The sequence below is a fragment of the Falco punctatus genome, assembly GCF_963210335.1.
Source record: "Falco punctatus genome assembly, chromosome: 1".
NCBI lineage: Eukaryota > Metazoa > Chordata > Aves > Falconiformes > Falconidae > Falco > Falco punctatus.
This window is the reverse complement of record NC_137580.1, coordinates 72,881,857-72,892,760: the sequence shown is the minus strand read 5'-3', so window position 1 is coordinate 72,892,760 and position 10,904 is coordinate 72,881,857. Positions and strand designations below refer to the sequence as shown.

Below are 10,904 nucleotides of genomic sequence, written 5' to 3'. Positions count from 1 at the left end.
GTAGGCCAGGTGTAAATTTATTATGATGGTTATAACAGCAAATTCTTCTAGAACAGAGGCAGCTTGTGCTGCCCCTATGTAGGTAACTTGAAGAAGTAAAAAAAAAAAAGGAAAGAAAAAAATATTTGTGCTCTGCAGTTGTTCGCATAGCCTGTCTCTTATAACAAAGCTTCTAGGTCTGACTACAAGTTAGTCTCTATAATACCAAGTCAGCAAAGAGGCCTCAGTGAACAATAAATGCAAAATGCAAGGCTGGCATCAGATGCACATTGAAAAGCAGTGGATGTAACTGGCTGTGATACCTAATGGTGTTTTCAGCAAGACAGGAAAGATTAAACTCATAGTTTCTGCCCTCAGTGGAAGATGTTGCATACAAATGTGCGCCGTCTTGACTTGAATGTCTTTGCAGTGCAACTGCTGCTTTTTGGATGGGAGCAGGCGGGGGAGTTTGATCAGTAGACACTCAGGCTCATAGTGTTTTGTTTAGCTGCATTTCAGGATGCTAATTAAGAATTAGGCTTCACTGAGTTGTCACTAGTATGTAATCAGATCTGCATTTTAAGTGAGTATGGGTTTTTTGTTTGTTTTTACTGAAGAGCTCATTAGAAGTTGATGGGAGTTGAGTGCATCTGGGCCCAATCATGCACCTCTTCCTGAAGTGCCTAATTCAATTGATTGGGTTGTTTAGTGACAAGAAATACAATGTCAGCAGGACCTTAATTATTTAATCTATTTAACCACAACATGAGCATTATGAGTAACACATTGAGGTAGATCGAAACTCATACATCCCCATGTCTGAGCAGAAACACTGGGAAAGGAAAAAGGTACCTCTTAATAGTGTGTATATGCAGTATTGTACAATTACTGCTTGACATGGGTCTCCATAAAACATGTGCCAAACCACGATAACAAAAGTTCTGTAAGTTTGCTCAAGTGTAATTGAATTATAATGCTTACATTAAATGCACAACAGCAACGTAAGTGATGCATCTTTCTGCTCTGTTGCAGATTACACCAGTTTACTAACTGCAAGTCTTGAACAGTAAGAGTTCTTCAGGTAAGGACTGAGTTAAGTTATTTTGTTTTTATAAAGACCATTATTGTTAATAAGTACCAGCATGAAGTAATCACAGAGGACAGTTACTGTTTTGAACTGGACTTTGAAAGGCTGAAGAAAAGTTGCTTGAGATGTTCACAGTGATACAGGCAATAGTGAACAGGCTACTTGAGAAGGACACATATATGCACGTTTGGATGGTCTTACTGTTTTGAATGCTTGACACCTAGGACGTCTTTCAAGAAGGGATTGGTAAAGAATTGTAAGAATTGTCTTCTGACAGGAAAATGGGAGCCAGCTGAGTGGCTGGAGGTAAAGGGCAGCGCTCTGAGACGAGGTTTTACAGCATGACTCTGGGGCAGGCTGCTTGTCACTGTCCATCTCATATTTTCAGAGAAGCACTGGCAGACCTAAAGTTCATATTCAGGAAATGTCCCCAGTCCCCTTGGGGTTATTGCTAAATAATAGCATGCCCAGCAAGTTAAGTTGTCATTCTTTGGCTGATGTCTCCCCTGGGGTAAACAAGCAGTAGTTCAGAACAAAAAATCAGCAGCCCTTTGTTTAAACAATTGGTTAAAACTCCTGCCTTGTCTTTAAAAAGAACAAAGGATTTGAGGCTTTTCAGGAGGGTGGTTGAAAGATTAACTATTTACTCTATTCATTATAGAAAAAAGCCCCAGTTTGCTGGAGATGGTGCTATAAAGCCACATAGTCAGAGCTGATAAAGCTAAAATGTAGGAAGTTTTACCTTGTCACATAATGGGGTGGGGGTTGTGCTTGTTTTACTTCTAATGCAGACTGGTACAATGCAGGAAAGCAGTTCACTTGACTCCAAGTAAAGGAAAAAGGAATAATATATTAATTTGATAGATATTTACCAAACATATGAATACACCCTTTAAGTTAGGAACCCTCAATCCACTTTCTCCAGCTAATGAAAACTTAGTGAGCTGCTCAATCTACAGAGCCCTTGCCACCCTTTTTGTTTTTTCCATTTATATACATGTATTTCGTCTTAGAGCATATAAACAGAATACAGAGAGTTGTTGAAATTGGAAAATTAAACATTTTTCCATATACAGATAGCTCTTCCTAACCACATCATATTCTGTTACCTTGCCTGAGTATCATAAAGTGCCTGAAATTGAGAAATTGTGTTGAAATTCCTTTGGGTTTGCATTCTTGGAACTTTTCCTAGAGCAATTTCATGACTTAATTTGCATTTGGTGTTAGAAAATTTATAAGACTCTGGTGCTTTGTTACTTATGCCTAGGTTTTGAAAGGAAAAAGAATGAATGCCTGTTAAGTTTTAAATAAAATTGTAGCCTTTTCTTATAAAAATGGACATGTTATCACTGAAGTGCCAGTAAGTTGCAATGGAGGTATTAAGAAAATAAAAAGCTATCTATTATCTTCCAAAGCTTATAATATAAACAAATGAATTAGCATAATGTTTTTATGTTAATCTATTTATATACGAACATGGTGTATAAGAATTTTAAAGACCATTAAAATGCTGTTAATTTTCTGTGTTCTGTACCAAATCTTCATCTTGTCATGCCTGTAGAAAATTATTATTTTTCTTGTTAAACATTCAAGTAGGTTTTAAACTGAATTTAGAAATATTTCCTTTTAAAAGAACCTATTTTTTTTTCTGGTTGTTTTTTAATCTTTTTGAGGTTAGTAATCATTTACCGTATGTAACTACATGATAGCAAATGCTGGTCCTGCTTCTCCAGTATCCTAGTTCATAGTGTATCTGCTTGAATCTGAGTAGAAATGAGTACAAAGATGATAGTAGTTTTAAATTTTAATTGCATGGACGTACACATTGCATTCGGTTGTACATCTGCATAGATGTAAATGGTTTTGCTTCACACTGAACGCCTTCTGAAGGTCATTGCATTACTTTGTGCTTAAAATGCCTCCCTGGAGGAAGGAGATACCTTGGATGTGTTATATTAAGTGCCTAGCTGGTTCAGTCATTTTAGAAAGAAAATGGACTAGTAAATTAAATGCGGAAAGAACCATGAGTAAGTCCATGCTTTTTCTATGTAATCCCTCTACTATTCCTTGTTTTTAGAATTATACTTGCATAATACAAATAATTTTGGGCTGGCATACATTGCAGTATAGAATTCAGCCTATAAAATGCTATGGAAGATTGTCCACTCTTGTAGCAGGAACTTTTTAACACTTCACCATTTATAATTCAAATCAAGATTTGAAGTTTCAGTGACTACTTAAATTTTGAATTCCCTCCCTTATGTGATGGTTGAAGTAGTTCCAGTGGGTTGTACTGGTTGTGTCTGCCACTGCTTTACCAATATAGGGAATTGTTGTACTTCAAAGGCTGCATATAAATATTTTATTTGTATATATGCACTACCATTTATTACTGGAAAGATCAATAATAAATTATAGCAAAAATGAGTAATAAGTCTGATGCTTCATGCATTGCGCACGTGAAAAAAACATTTTAGCTTGATTTTGCTTTGAGAAGGACTTTAATTGTAGTTATTTCACAGATATTTGTTCTGGGGAAAGAAGAAAAATGGTGGTAATAATAATAATAGTAGTAATATTAATAACAACAACAATAGTAATAATAACAAACATAAAACCTCAGCTGAAAGTATTTTCTGCTAGTATTTCATACAGAACCAACACATCTGAGAGAAGCGTATGGCAATATTCAGAAAACTGTTGCTCCACAGCCTGGGTTCGGAACCACTCCGATTCTTGGGCTTTCTCTTATTAGGTCCATAGTGAGTTGTCTGAGGGAGCACAACCACCTGAAATCTGTTTCTTTGGGCAGGGGGGATGGGGGACAGACAGACGGGGGACCAGGGAGGAAGAAGACAAAGCTAGCTCTCATGTGGTTTAGCTTCAGAAGCCAGTGTCACAGGCAGGGTCATGAGAAAAGTAGCAGGAGTCCAAGAGAAATGGGAGGGTGAGAGTGAGACTGGGAGAGGCGAGCAGAGTAGTCCCTTCAGTCTTCTGACATCTGAGCTCAGCTGTCTAATAAAACTGCTTTTTGCAAGTCAGTGAGGAATCCTCCGGTCTGCGAGCAGGGCAGAATAAAGCAACAAGTGTCTTACTAGTGTCAGACCCCATGAAACATCTCCATCCCACCAGCTCCTAAGGAAGATACTCTCCAAGCCTCCCTCCAGCTCAGACTCCTGTTCTTCTTCCTCCTGAATCCTTTTGGCAGATTCAATTTACATCATGCTCTGGGAATTTGATTAATTTCATATTGTTCATCCAGCCCTGCAAAACCCTCCACTCAAGGTTGGCAAGTGCTGCTGCGTCTTGGTATACGTGAGTTCTGCCCCTGCACGTTCAACCTATGGCATGTTTACCGTACGGGAAGATGCACCCAAAGTATGTTTGCCTGATGAATAGGTGGTACTAGAATGTGAAATCTACACGGGTAACAGAGTGAATATGTTCACTCAGTATAGAATTTTTAAGCAGTTTTTACCATATGCCTTAGTATTATAATTTTGAATTAGATTTCCTCAAAATGGATATCCAGATTCAAACTGACATCATAACATATGACCTCTAGTAGCAATGAAAATGGAAAATATGAGACAAGAGCATTAATCACTGAATAGTTTATAAGCTTGCCCTGAATGTTCATCTGAAATGTTGATGCTATTTTATTATATCCAATAACAGCTTGAAGTAAAAATTTATGAATACAATGGTGTGCCTAAGATAAGGCATTCCAGTTCATTTTACTGCATTCTGGCTCAAATCTTTTGAGCCTTTAGTTAAGTGCACAGAGCTATTTGAATGCCTAACCTCTTGCTTTTAGTGCATGCATAACCTGTGGCTTTTACTGGGATTTGGAAATGTGAGCAAGGTAGTAGGGATCTGACTTGGCAGCTGGACTTGAGTGAACTCAGAAATTCCTTTGTACGTACCCAGTTGCAGGAGGAAGTGTTAAATGGCTTAGTGTGGGTATGTCTGTGAAGTTGGGGTCATTGTTTTCTGGGTTTTTTTAGTTTGCTTAGCAATTTGAATTTTGGGTTTGAGTTCTGCTAGAGATTCTATTTTGTAGCGATAGTTGTAGTAGTGGTGTTGAAAGCAGTTTAATACGGAACATTAATGAAAGCAATTTAACTTACCAGGCTGTATAACTGACCACAGCTATAATCACACATATCTTTTCAGATGTCTTGATGGAATTATCACTTTAAACCTATTTGTAGTTTGATTAATTTTTTGAATCTCAAGGTATTTTCATTGCTTTTGTTTCTTTGTAGCTGGCATTTTATAATTAACAGGTACAAAATTTATTTGATAGCTTGAAAACAAAGAAATTTAAGGATGTCATATTAGCTTTCATTTGGTCTCAGGTTTATAATTCTTCCTTTGTAATGTATTCCATTTACACGTGACCTCATTAGCATATCCCAGAATATTAAAACCTGATGTCATATATTTAGTTGACTCCAGTGGAAAACACAAAGGAAGGCGGGATCATTACTTTCCAAACCATCAATGGCTGCTATTGAGTTGAGCGTCTCCTCTTTTGCGATGAGGACTATAGCTCTTGCCCCTACTGCCCTCCCAGTATATGTGTTAAAACTTTGCCTGTGATATTCGTGTCTGGTTTGTTTTGTCCTGTGTATTTTTATTGTGTCTTAAATATATTAAACACGATCAGTCTTTACTTTTCCAACTCCTGAATACGCAAAAAGTCAGCCTGAATATTTGAAGAATGTGGGAGTCAAAATATGATCTCACGTTAGCAGAAGTGTTTGCATGTTGTGTTCGGTACTTTTGCATGTGCTAGGAAGACATATTTAGGCCACCAACATAAAAACCTTTCTAATGAAAGCCTTTGGGAGGAAGGTGTAGCTTGTCAGAAATGAGGCAATATAAAGATAATTTTTGAGACATCCAGATAACCGCAGAACTTACCTGATTTCTACCACAAACCCTTCTCTTTTCCATGTACCCCAAGGAAGGGAAGCGTAATGTTTGAGCAAGCTCTGGGCTCTGCAGATTGCAGTGGCATGCAAGCAAGCTGCTGCAAGAGGTGCAAACTTGCTAGGGCCCAGGAGTAGCATCATATAAATGAAGAACGTCTGATTGCTAATTATAGGTCAAATGGAGTACCTGGATAGGACTCCCCTTAGCTGCATGCTTTAATTCCAGAGTTGGAGGGGGGGTGGGGGGGTGGAAACCCCACCAAAACACCATTTCTAATGAGCTGAATTTTACACCTGGTGTTTAAATGTCTCACTTGTCAATGGAGAGTATTTTGCTGGAAGAGCTTCTTTGTTCCTATGTAGTGTGAGCCAGTGATTTCAAAACAGATTTAAATGCTTTTATAGGTGAAAATGGGCTTAATTGACAGTGAGCTGGTTGTGGCTTTTGTATTTTGCTTTATTGGGTATTTCCAGTAGTAAACTGAATTTATTGAAGTAAACCTATGACATGACCTTAATTGCCTGTTCTCAATAATATTTTTAAGGAACTCCACTCTTTGCCTGTTTTATTTTAATAGAAGGTACATGGTGCAGCTTATATACTCATATTGTTTGAAGGCTTTGAATGGCTTGCCTGTCTGATCCATTTTAATAGATTCCAGCCTTTTTCCATGACATCATTATTGTAACAGACTTCCTAGAAAATATGAACAGCTGCTGTGTATTTTTTTCCTGTGTCTTATATTAAAACTGTAGCAGCTTTTCCGTTCTCTACAAATGGCAGCAATAGGCTTGTCTGATGTAAAACAAAATGAAAAAAGTCAAAGTAAGGGGCTGCGATACTGTTAACAGGCCAGTAATGTAACAGGTCCCCATGTATGAATCGTTTCATAATGCAATAAGGGATTACTTATGCTGCTGTCATACTGGTCAAAGGTTGGTCCCATTTCCTACCCTCCCTCCCCCTGAACTACACTGTGCATCATTAAAGATTATGAAAACAGTATTGTGCTCAGCTTCCTGGCCCAGATGGCAATTTGCATGAAGAATTTTATTGCAGTTTTTTTCCCCGATACTGTTCTTATGCAGACTGTGCATAGAGGTTTTAAAGTTCTTTTTAGACGTAGTTCAGGTCAAGGAGAGTTGCTTCATTGTTTCTCTGCACATCCTGGTGTTCAGGGGTGGTTTAGAGGCCACATGGAGCCAGGAGTATTGAGTAAAACTAGGAATTCATCAATATTGTTGTTACACCAACTTACCTATCTGGCTCCATCTATAAATAGCTGAAAGGTGTCAAGAACGGTGTGGACCTTTAAAGTGTTATATTGCATTTTGTCTGGAATACCTCGATTGGAGTTGTAGTGTCTTTTAGGTGACTTGTACAAACCAGCCGTGATGTCTGCTATGTTTCACGCAACAATATCTGCATTTGATTTATCAAGAATAGCAGGTATAAACAAAACCTATCCTTTGCATGGCTCTAGATAGAAACATGCAGTGCTGTGCAGGATGGCAAGGTGCTTGTAGGCTACTGCCACCATCCAGCAAGCCAGGGGTTAACAGCCAACTCCGGACTCACCTGGGTGCTCTAGCTGGATTAAGGAGACAGCAGGGCTTGTTGATGGAACAAATTGTTGATCAAACAGTTGCTGCTTACAAAAATCTGCAAAATCCACTGTAAAGTTCAGCTTCTCGTTAGCTAGGGTAGGTTTTGCTTAATGATTCTGCAATCAGGGCTCAATCTTTTTCTTTTCTGTGTTCCTCTACAATTACTTTTGGACTTGGCATCTGTCTAGAGGATCCAAAAATCAGACTGGGCTATTGGGGAAATGCCCAACCCATGTATTTCAGCATATGGTTCCAGTAATGCACGAATTGTGCTACTCCCAGGTTTGTCGTGTCCCATGATAGGCTGTGGCTGTAGTGCTCAGCTGTACTCAGGGATGCGTGTCCAGAGGTGTGCCAAGTATGAATTGCAATAGGGAGCTGGTCCCAGCTGCAGTATGAGGGTGTTTGGTGCCCAGGAGTGCCTGGCAGGCTCCAGCCCCACACCGACTCATGCAGGAAGGGATGGGGGCTCGGGCTGGGGGAGGGCGTGCTGCAGCCTGGCTGACTCAGCAGAGCCAAGCCTTTCGGTGTAATATGGCCATAAGACAAGTCATCATCAATTAATGCTGTTACGCCAGTCCTGTGATTTTTGGGGTGCTTTCTGCCTTCATTTGAAAATAAGACACCTCTGTATTGCCTCCTGTGTGGGGGAGAAATGCAGCAGCCAAGTACCTCTCTTCTTTGTGAGGCAGGGAGATGGTTCTTCCACCAGGTAGGTGACTGTGAGCTGATTGAAAAATACTAAAAGAAAATCGATACTAACCTTGCAATGAGAAGCTAGATAAGGACAGGGCTACATTGTGCCTGTCTGTGGTGTTCATCAAATGGTGCCCATTTTGTGGCTGCATATAGAGAAATAATTTAATAAAAGAAATAACTAATGCCTTCTGGCTATTACTAGTTACAAGCCCTTCTTCATCTTTTAGAAACTTTACAGACGAGTACTTGACCTGTTCTCTGTTCATGTCCTAAAGCAGACTTGAAAGCACATAATATATAAACAATATTAAAGAAAATTATTATTAGCCCAGATGTGGCAGAGCACATGAAAATTATCCTCTGTTTTACAACCATGGAAGGCCTAAACCAACATATGAGTATATAATGTGACTGATGCCTATAGAAAAAAGCTAAGGTCATTCCTTTGAATATTTGATGTGTTGTGGTACCGAGTGACTAAAAGTTGATGTCTGTGGCTTCTGTGCGGTACAACACTCTGTGTAGGAGGAGACATTCAAACCACATACCCCTTCTGAAGCTCAGCTTGCACCGAGATGCAAGTTAACAAAAATCCAGTTTAATTCCAACATGAAACAATTTCAGAAACTATATTTTTTTTTTTTGTCATCTTCTTGTTTACATTCAAATGAGTGTAAAAGGTCTGACGTTCAGTGCAACAAAATCTGTTTCTCATTTTCAGGAACAAAGATCTGTGTCTCATTTTCACTTACTTTTTACAGGTAGTTAGAAAGCAAAGTGAAGAAACAGCATGTTATGCATAAAGTATTTTGAGACTGTAGTTCTTATCATACCACTTATGCTCGGAGGAAAATGTCTTTCTCATTACTCTGAAATTCCTCCAAATGGGGAAAGCTGTAGGGACTTACTGTACTGATTTTAGTTTACTATTTTTCTTTTTTGAAGCATGAAGAAATCAATTTATTCCTTCCCTTTCCCTCAACCTCCATATAATTTCAGAAATTATAGCTGTGGCATTGCATTTCTAGTCAGTCTGGCTTATTTCAGGTATACAGTCAGGCTATGGATTGTTTTATTAGTTCATTTCAGTAAATAAACTTCTTTACAAAACCGTTTTTCTACCCAACAGCCCCCCTCACCAAAAAAAAAAAAAGAAAAAGATTCCAGAAAGCAATTGATATTTGCATAAACGTATTTTACTAGGTTTTAAATAGATGTCAGAGACAAATATTTGCCAGCTCAGCTTATAAAAATTTTACCTACAAAATAAATCTTTTTGTAGCTGTTGTTTTTATTTAAAAAATAAAAATATCAAGCATCCTGTAGAGATGAAACACTTTATGGTGGAAAATAATTTTGCAGTCATTGATACGTATGATCTACAATATATACAATATCAAGTAATTTAATGGTAATGACCACATCCATTCTGATCTTCATGGCAAAGCAAAACTGTGGACACATTCTGCTGAAATTAATGTAATTAATCTATAGTTACAACACTAAGTCAAATAAAAATATGTATTATTCATTTGTAATTTGAATACAGAGAGATCTGGAAAATAAAAGTTCTATCATTCTTCAGACATTACTTGAAAAATTTTTCTTCATAGACCTCTGAAATAAAATTCAGAATATTTCTTGATAACAGAATATGTTAAAAAAATGTAATTAACTGAAAAATTACTTAACTGTGGTTTTCCTATTGAGACCCTTCTTACAGTGTTAAACCTGAAATGGTTATTATAATGAGAATATGAACCTTTGAGTGAGAGAAGAGGACAATGAAGTGTTCAGATGCAGTCTGTTTTATAAATAAATAACAGTAAATTGTATGTTGAGGGTAAGAATTGATTTTTTCTCTTTGCAGTACAGATGTTTCCAATCAGATTTGTGCTAAAGTTAATGGCAGACTATGGGAAGAAAAGTATGCCTTAATTAGCTGAACATGAGCTTTCAGATATTTAATGCATCTCCTAGCATCAGTGCCTGTCCATGAAGGAGGTCAGTCAGCTATTTCATCTGTTCCACCCGAACTAATAAGAACATTGAAATATGTAAGACACCAAGACCTTCCTGAGGCCCACAGTATTTGAGGGGCTTTACTTATTTTTGTGTGGTTTTCTCTCTGCTATGTAAATGTGTATCCTCATGATAAACCCTCACGTGTTAGAGTACCACTCGCCAAGATCAGTCCTAGTGAGTGTGGCAGTGTTGGCACAACGTAGGTGAAAGTGTGGATGTGTCTTGAAAATAACTTTATCACATTAGTCCTATTTAACAATCCCCTATGGGGACTGTTTTGCTACTCCTTCAGCAGATGACAATTTGTGCTCTCCTGGCATTTTCAAATACTGTGCTACTTGTCATACTTGGGGAATATTTTGATGGTTGATGTGAATGGTAGTATGACAGCGTGGGGTTATTTTTGGGGTGGAGGTGGGGGTTAGGGGCTTTTTTAGCCTTCATCACCATCAGCTTTATGCTGGCCCACGTTGGCAATTAGTATAATTTATAATAAGCTCTTGCCTTTAAAAACAGTAGCTTGTTCTCTGTGAAATGAATTGATGCCTGTTGGACCATATGCCAAA

At 38.1% G+C, this 10,904-nt stretch overlaps 1 protein-coding gene across 2 annotated transcripts in view; it reads left to right on the top strand.

Moving 5' to 3' along the window:
* Positions 1-10,904, top strand: part of BMPR1B (bone morphogenetic protein receptor type 1B) — a 297,524-nt gene that overhangs the window by 136,026 nt on the left and 150,594 nt on the right. For both annotated transcript variants that reach the window (XM_080369111.1, XM_080369110.1), the window contains one exon: positions 1,012-1,060. The gene's annotated coding sequence lies outside the window, so the exon portion shown is untranslated. The remainder of the gene's footprint in view (positions 1-1,011; positions 1,061-10,904) is intronic.